Raw genomic sequence first — 8,408 nt, forward strand, 5'->3', positions numbered from 1 at the left:
TAAAGTAAAGTGCTCATTTCTAAGGCATTATGTATTGATAAAGGCATAAACTGATAATACAATTTAGAGTGGATTTCTCTACAATGCTATCTAATGACCCATGCTAATGCTTAAAAAGGTTATTTGAATTACTCTGATCTTATTCCTGGAAAGAGAAATGTCCATTTTTGGCAGCTCTTCTAGGTTGGAAAGGTGGCAAAGGAAGATAGGCAGGGAAAGACAGACAGAAATAGACCTGATCCATTTGTGGAAGTCCATGAAGAAACTTATGTCAGTACAATATATGATTAAGTATACCATTATATTGCCTATATGGAGAGTAATTTTGGATTCAGACCACTTCTAGGAATCAGGGCAGTTCTTAAACAACTTTAAACAAACAGTAATCAGAACTAGAAAGGGGTGTCTAAATCCTGCATCTATATGGCAAAAACTGTATTCGTATAGCTATAGCAACACTACACCAATGCAGTTTTGTCACTAAAATTCCATAGGAAGACAAGACTTTAAGTTACAATTTTCTAAAAAGCCTACAAAAATTCCCAGTCCTTCCAAATTTCAAACGTGAGCTGACATTCCTGGAAGGTTAAACTTACACAGGATGCTAGATTATCATCTTCCAGGCACTGGGCAGCAGGAGCAGAATACTGCAGTAAGCCAGTACTCTGTCAGAGCATCTTGGCCTGCTTTTCAAATCCTCAGCCACAACAAATACACAGATTCACTTAACTTGCCATATGTAGATATAACCTAGCCCAAACCGCAGGTTTCACATGGATATCTCCCAGTGTGAAGTTCAGCACATAGCCATTCTCTCAATTACGTTCACATCTGCCAGGAGACCCATTTAGGCATAAGCTTAAAACCGAAGCAATCCTGAACTAGTCTGATACGCACAATTACAATGAACTGATACATTCAGAGGAGTATGAAAGCAGTGGCTGTATCATTGCAGGCCTGAATCTGAGGGTCCTGAATTCAGTCAGGATTGCCCTACTCATTCCACCTTTGACTCATTCCCAGTCTCCACCACCCTCACAGTATAAAAAAAAGTGTTTCCTGATGTTCAGAGGGAACCTCCTGTGTTTCAGTTTGTGCCCACTGTTTCTTGTCCTGTCACTGGGCACCACTGAAATGAGCTGGGTCCATCCTCTTTGCACCGTCCCCTTCAGATATTTGTACACATTGATGAGATCCTGCAGCCTCAAGGATGTTGATGGGGTTTTCAGCCCAGGCCTCAAACATCAATGCCTCCTTTCAGAAAGGAGATGTCCAGGATAGTAGCAGGGAAGAGCAACTGTGCTTCCAGGTGGAAGGCTGGCCAAGTTACGTGGGGCACAAGACAAGAAAAAAGCTCATAATTTTTCTCTGCCCTGTGAGTCCATGCAGAAGTCAACTTAACTGTCCACTCATAGTGCAAAACTACCATCCTTGAAGCAAGAAGAGACAATATGGGGTATAGAAACTAAAATAAAATTGAATGTCTCTTCTAAGTATAATAAGCAGTCTAGCTTACTTGGTTCAAAAAACTGCATACCTGGTATTTTTCATCTCAAAAAAACCAAATAGCAAGACACATCCTGATCACTGTATTTATTCCAAACAAATACCCTTTGTTCCCTTAGCCAGTGGCTAATTGCCAATTTGTTTCACGAACAAAACCTGACACAGAAAACAGAATCCAGCTATTAAATATAGAGGGTTACAAAAGAACACAGGTAGTATTAAGCTTAAGGCAGAACTGCTCTGCCAGCAAGCATCAGTGCGCTAAGCACAATCCCACCTTCTCTATCTCCTGATCTGAATCTAACTTTTTTGCAGTAGATTATCTCCCTCAAGGGCAAATGTATTCCAAACATTTAAGAGCTCTTACAATAGGCCAACACTGATCTCTGTGCTTGAATAATATCCCAAATGGACCCTCACTGGTAACACGATAACAAAATCAGTGTTTCAGTCAAAAGAGAAGAGTCTTTTTGCTCCTCTGTTCTTTTCTTTTTGTGCATTGATATAAAGATCAGAGTCATCTGCATGAATAAGATTTAGAATTCTGATGAAAACAATACGAGATACTAAACACTTTCTGGCCCTCCCAAATTTGTATTCAACCTCTCCCTTTGTCGAAGCTGTAATCACACTCCCATCGGTATTCAAGGGATTTATGCAAACAAGGTCTCTTCTGTCAAAAATCATAGCAATTTAATGCAGTCGCAGGCTGTTTGGTTGTGTAGATTAGTGGCACAAAAGATGATGCAACTTGGTATTCTAATGCATCAGCTCTCTATAATACAGATCAGATGGTCTTAGCACCCTCATCTCAGCCATTCTAGCATAAGATACTTTATCCATACACAACCGAACTGGAAAAATAAGGGAAAATAACAGAAGAGAGGTGACTTGAAGCTACAGTCATAAGGAAATTTAAAAATGAAGCTAAAACTCAGCCTGTTGCTTAATGGTAAATACAGTATTAATTGAATATCTCTCCATGGAATGTCACCCACTTGCATAAGGATGGACTTAAACAAATAAAAGCCTGCCATCTTTACCTCTGTGCAAGTACTAGTGCTAGCTACTGTTTGTGCATGTTACACATCCACCTTATATACCCAACACACAAAGGATTAAAAGAAGTTCATTACACAGCACCCAGACGCAGGACTTAACTCTTTAGATCTAGCTGTAAAAAATCAACACTTACAGCTCTAGTGACTGTCTGGTTGACATTCTCATGTGCAGTATTGCAGCTCCTCCATCACTCAAGGCCATACCCTGCCTCCTTTGGGAAAGTTGTGCAGTTTGTTTCAGTGGCCAAAATTCAATCACTGAAAGTGAAATGAGCAAGATTTAGCCATGACCTACCCCCTCACATTATTGACTATTTATAGACAAATCTGGCTGTGTCAGAAATTCTACCTGCACTTGCATAGGAGATAATGATATCTGTGCTCACTGCCACTCTCTCAAGAATGAAGAATGGGTCTGTCTTGCTGGCTTAACACCTCTTCGCAAAACCAGTGTGATGCTGTGAGGAAAGGGGGAGAGAGAGTTGATTAAAAGCCGTGATGAAATGCACGCAATAGAGAGGAGTATCTGCAGTGCTCTGTCACCTGCACCCACGCTCTCCCCAGGAAACCAATGGCACTTTACAAGAAAACCATTACAGCATCAGGGCAGCGTCTAATTGGCTATATTCTGGATACAGTCTCTGACCCAAAATATATGGGTTAGCTAAAAACATGCCACACCAAAAGTATGCTTTAATTGAGGCAGCATATTACCTCTGCAACTCCCTTGAGTAAAAGAAAGAGGAGTTAAGATCTGACTGGATATTATATATAAATATATATATATATTTTTTAATATATGTCTATCTTTAAGCCTGAGAATATGCAGAAGATTTGCTTTGACCACACAGACCTCTTTTGCATTTACTTTCCCATATGTTTATGCCACTAAGTTACACATGCAGAAATCTTGAAACAAAGAATTTAAGGTGCTTATTTGCTAAAAAAACAAGTGTTACACTTAAGCACAGTTCTTGGCGTCAAGATGACTGTAGAAAATTATTTAAGCTTCATGGGCATCCATCCACATAAAAAGAATACCAAATGACTTACCCCAAACACAACTCATCTTCCCAATTCAAACAGCACATAAGTGCCGACATAACCGGGTTTATGTTCAGTCTGTTAATGCAAAATATTTACAAAGTAACCACTACAAGAAAGATTTGCTCATGGATTTTCCACAAGCCGAAAAATAAGATGCTGTTTGCAGGTTAAATCACTGATTGTGCATTATTTACTCCGCTCTAGTGCTATAATAGCTGGTTGCAAATAAGGACATTGAGGTATACACAGCACAGAGCCTTAGTATAAAGGACTCATTCTGCCAAGTGAATTGGGACCAACTACTTAATACAGAAGTATCATTCAAATCTAACGGGATCAGAAGTAAATCAGGTTCTATTCCTTACATCGTTCCAGTCCTTATCTCCTTTCCCCATACACACAACATGCATAATCCAAATATTATGGCATTCCAAAAAAATGAGCCTCATCATGTATAAAAAGAGCCACATTAGAGAAATCCACACAAGTAGATAAAAAAGGTGACACTCATCCTTTTTTCAGGTTGGCTTACAGCTCCTTAGAGCAACAATCACATTTGAGTTCTGTATCCACAGGATGCATATTACTGGTCCCCTTTCTGGCTGCTCCATGTACTGATGTAATCTAAATAAATCAGCTAGTAAAACACATCATATAACGGTGGGAACAGTGGCTGTCTGAAGTTCTGCTGGTCTCTGTCAAGAGATGTTATTAGGCCTAACAATACAGAAATTCCTACTTTAAGGAGAAATAAAAAGTTTGCCTGATTTTGCCCTATTTAAGCACCTTATCTGGGATTATAAAACATGGAATCAAATCCTGCAAACTTGCATTCTCTTTGCAAGTGTTAAGAGAAGGCGGGAGCTCTGTCTTACAAGTGCCCTCATAACACTGTTTCTCTACATTGCCTTTATAGGAGCCTGACACCTCAATACTCATCTACTTGACCTCAGTTTAGATGCAGAAGTTTTAGCTGCTTTTAACATTCAGTCTTAATTAGGGAGACAAAAGAAGTTTTCTTAGATGTTTAAGTTAGCTTCAGTGGTGAATAAGAAGTTAAAGAGTAGGTGACGGACGCTTTAAAACAGCTTCTCTGATCTCCCTCACTCTACCGGCACTCCTTTCAAGTTCTTCACTGGCCTGCCCCACTATTAACCTCCCTCCACACTGAGAATTAGCTATTTATTATCAGCCTTTGTTCCCTCTCTCAAAGGGCTCCTCCTCTCAACTCTTTACCCAAGAATCCTCAGCGGTCTTTTATGAATGTGTATAACAAAATCCCTTTGAAAGTCAAAATAAATTATTGCCACTGGTTGGAATATAGAGAAGCTCCTACTTTGACCACTTAGAGCACACTTTGAAAGTCTTGATGCTGATGCAATACTGCTTACTGCCATCATATGATTTAACAGTGGTATTAGAAGCATATCCAAGTGAGCTCTACAGCCTCAAATCTATCTCTAGTAAAGAGCAAGCTCTTTGTCCTTGTGGTGTCCCAGCACAGGAGCAATATGTAGCTAGATCTCTCTCCAATCTTTAGCTTAATACATCCCAGCAATTTATCTTTTAATTGAGAACTAGCTCCTGTTCCTCCTGTCCTGGGATGTCTGTCAAAGAGGTATAATAAGAAAAAAACATCATTCAAAACCCACTTAATATTATACTTCCTTCAAGATATGTGGAAATGTAGGAATTGGAAAAACAGTTTACCAAAACCTCTAAAAGCTGAAACCAGCAAATTGTGCACAAACCCGACAAAGTAAGAAAGTGCAACACAATCTTTGTTAAAATTGGCAGCCTCCACGTTTGTCAAAGAAAACTGCAAACTGCCTGAAGTGCAATCCCTTCCACAGCCATAGAGTGTGCCTGTAAGGAATAAAATAAACTAGGAGCATAAGGCTTGGGTGTTCAGTAAGCCAGGAGTGAACTTTTTTGGGTACAAAACAAATCTAACAGTTAACTAATTCAGTGCCTAAGGACAAAACCTCATTCTCAGCTCCTGCACATCACAAAATGTCACAACATTTGGCTGCCTCCTATCAAGCAAGAGCAAAATACCATGACTTCTCTCAGGGCAGTATTAAAGGACAGTGTCACTGTTTTGTTAGAAAACTGGCAAATGTCTTTTCTTGTTTTGCTCAAAGTCACCCTGCCAAAGTAGCACAGTGGTAAGAGACTGAATGGAAAAAATGGGCACAGGGGAAGGAAGAAACATATTCCATCTGCCTGGCAGTGTCTGATAAAAACTGATCTCCTCCTATTTCCTTTAATCACTGTGATTTTCTAACAGAAAGATATGTGTAATACAGCAAAGCTCTTTGCCATCTTTATACTCCATTAGAAAACATTTCACTGATCATTAAAATGCAGCCATAGGACAACATGATAATACCTGATGAAAACTTTAGCAAAAAACCAAAATGAAGTGAAACCACAGAATGTATTTTAAAGACTCAATATTTGGCCTGAGTCTCAGCAGTACATCACATCTGAAAGTGGAAACTCCATCAAACCTTAATATACTTAACACTACCTCAGAGACTTCGGTTCAGTTTGGACTAGGTGGGAAATGACAGGTTTGAGTCACCAGGACTTCTTCCTACCAAACATAAATCTTCTCCAGAGGTCTTCCACCCAGGCACTGACCAAGCACAGTCTCAGATTTGATGAGACAGGAGGCCACAGACGTAGAACTGCTCAATCGGATCTGCGGGTAATCAGACTTCCTACTGCATGACACAGCGTTACAGTAAAGCAGTGCTGTGGAACATTGCATTCAGGCTTGGTAATCAAATAAAACTGTCATTCAAGATTTACTATACTCCTGTGCATAGTTATCCATTATCTGTAACAAAGCCTGAACTTATTAAATTACTTCATATTTTCAGTATTATGCTGTTGTTTATTATATAGCAATATGAAGGAATACAGAAAGAGTCATTTTCCACTAATACTGAACAAGGAACATTATTAGATTAAGGACAGAACATTACCCTTGAAGCTTTTCTCTCAGCTTTGTGCCACTGCAGAACATCTAGTTATATACTTCTCCTTGACGCCTCCTGCTGCAGATTTAAAGAACCAAGGCAAATCGCTCCCATCACTCTGCTAACACTGTGGGAGAGACACAGAGAAGGAAATATGTTAATTTTGGTAACAAACCAGGGAAGTACATTGGTGTCATATTCTTTCCGTCTGCAGAGAACAAAACACCAGTTGGTTCGCACCACATATCTATAAGATGAGACAGGCAGAAATGTCATATCATAAAAGGGTGTTTACAAAAAAGAGAGAGAGAAAAATTGATGTACATGCAATAGCAGTACCTGGGTAATGGACAGGAGGGAAAACGTATTTCAGACAAAGCCCCAGAATTCCTTTTTCAGTGTTTCAGAAACAATGCACAAGCATGGTGGGAGGAGGCACAAGAGCCCAGAATCTCTGTCCTTACTTCTCCCTTTCCAACCTTGTATGAGCAGAAGCCCTAGGGGTAGGAGTTTAGGTACCAGCATTTGCATGCGGGTTACACTTCTAGTTGTTCGTCAGTTTGTCACAACTTGTTAGTTGCTTGCAAGAGTTGAGCACAGAAGCACACAGAGCATGGACAGTAGTGCACAGACATTGCAGAAGCAGCTGTACAGCAGGGGGTCTTATCTCCTTTACCTCCTACAGTCACACCAAGAGAGCAACAAGTCACAATACTTCAGTTCTCTGGTCCCCTCAGCTTAACACAGAGACAAATGGGAACAAAGTAGAAGAGGGGCGGAGAAGTCCAACCAGATCCACTTTTCAAGTGGAAGTCAGCAAGGCAATCAAGCCCTGCCAAACCCTACTCTCCTCTGGGAACCCTGTCCATAGCTTTATGATGACCAAACAGCTCTGCATGCAGCTGCCAGTGATTTCCATTTAACCCCATTATTTGGCAATGCCCACATGTGAGGCTATGGAAATAATTTTTTCACTCAGTGTTTCCATGTGTTACTGCCTCATTATTTAGAAGCTTTCTGGTCAGACAATATTTGAAGTTACATCATTTGCCAACAGTATTTGGAGTGCTCAGTATCTGTGAAGAACAGATATCATTAAAATGCTACAGACATAAGGATTATTTTTCAACCTTAACTAAGATTTTCCTGACTTCTGGCCACTTCGTTTTATTAACAATGAGGGAGTTCTGCAATGAAAACCTTCTTCAACCCCAAGATCCTAATGAGGATTTCTTAAGCCTTATTCCAAGATCTTGGATCAGACGGAAGGGGTACTGAGGTGAATGTTGTCTCAGGACATGCACAAACTTAACGCTGCTTTTCTCTATGTCCAGGGCAGACAGTGCACAGGAGGAAAGCAACAAAGACAGCATGCCAAGGGCAAAAGCCCTATCAGCCTCTGATGTGGATAACAAAAACAAACAAAAAAAAACTTGGATAACATTTTAGCCTGAGGTTGTGGCTTTTGTAGGCAGAACAGGAGGCTTTATATGCCCAAAGGATCCAGACCTAGATTTAACACACACTAGAAACACAGCCTACCACATTGGCAACATGTCTCACCAACTTTGGTACTGACTGCGGTCACCGAAGTACAAGTAAACTGAATTCACACAACAGAGCTCTTATGAGACTGAAAATACCCTCAAGCCTGTCCTCAGTCCCTGAAGCAAACTCAATGAGGAAAGTCCATCCTTCTAAGTAACCTTAACAGAAAAAAGCTATTTCTAGCTTTCATGCAAGAAAAGAAAGACCTTATGTTGTTTCAAAAGTTAAAACAAGGGACAGGAGACAGGCGTGGAAATAT

The 8,408-nt window shown here is 40.1% G+C and overlaps 1 protein-coding gene across 3 annotated transcripts in view; it reads right to left on the reverse strand.

The window, feature by feature from the left end:
- The window catches only part of ZPLD1 (zona pellucida like domain containing 1), a 66,966-nt gene extending 60,240 nt beyond the window's left edge, over positions 1-6,726 (reverse strand). For all 3 annotated transcript variants that reach the window (XM_069785590.1, XM_069785589.1, XM_069785588.1), the window contains exon 1: positions 6,608-6,726. The gene's annotated coding sequence lies outside the window, so the exon portion shown is untranslated. The remainder of the gene's footprint in view (positions 1-6,607) is intronic.
- Positions 6,727-8,408: the final 1,682 nt, after the last annotated feature.

The sequence above is a fragment of the Haliaeetus albicilla genome, chromosome 6 (assembly GCF_947461875.1).
Source record: "Haliaeetus albicilla chromosome 6, bHalAlb1.1, whole genome shotgun sequence".
NCBI lineage: Eukaryota > Metazoa > Chordata > Aves > Accipitriformes > Accipitridae > Haliaeetus > Haliaeetus albicilla.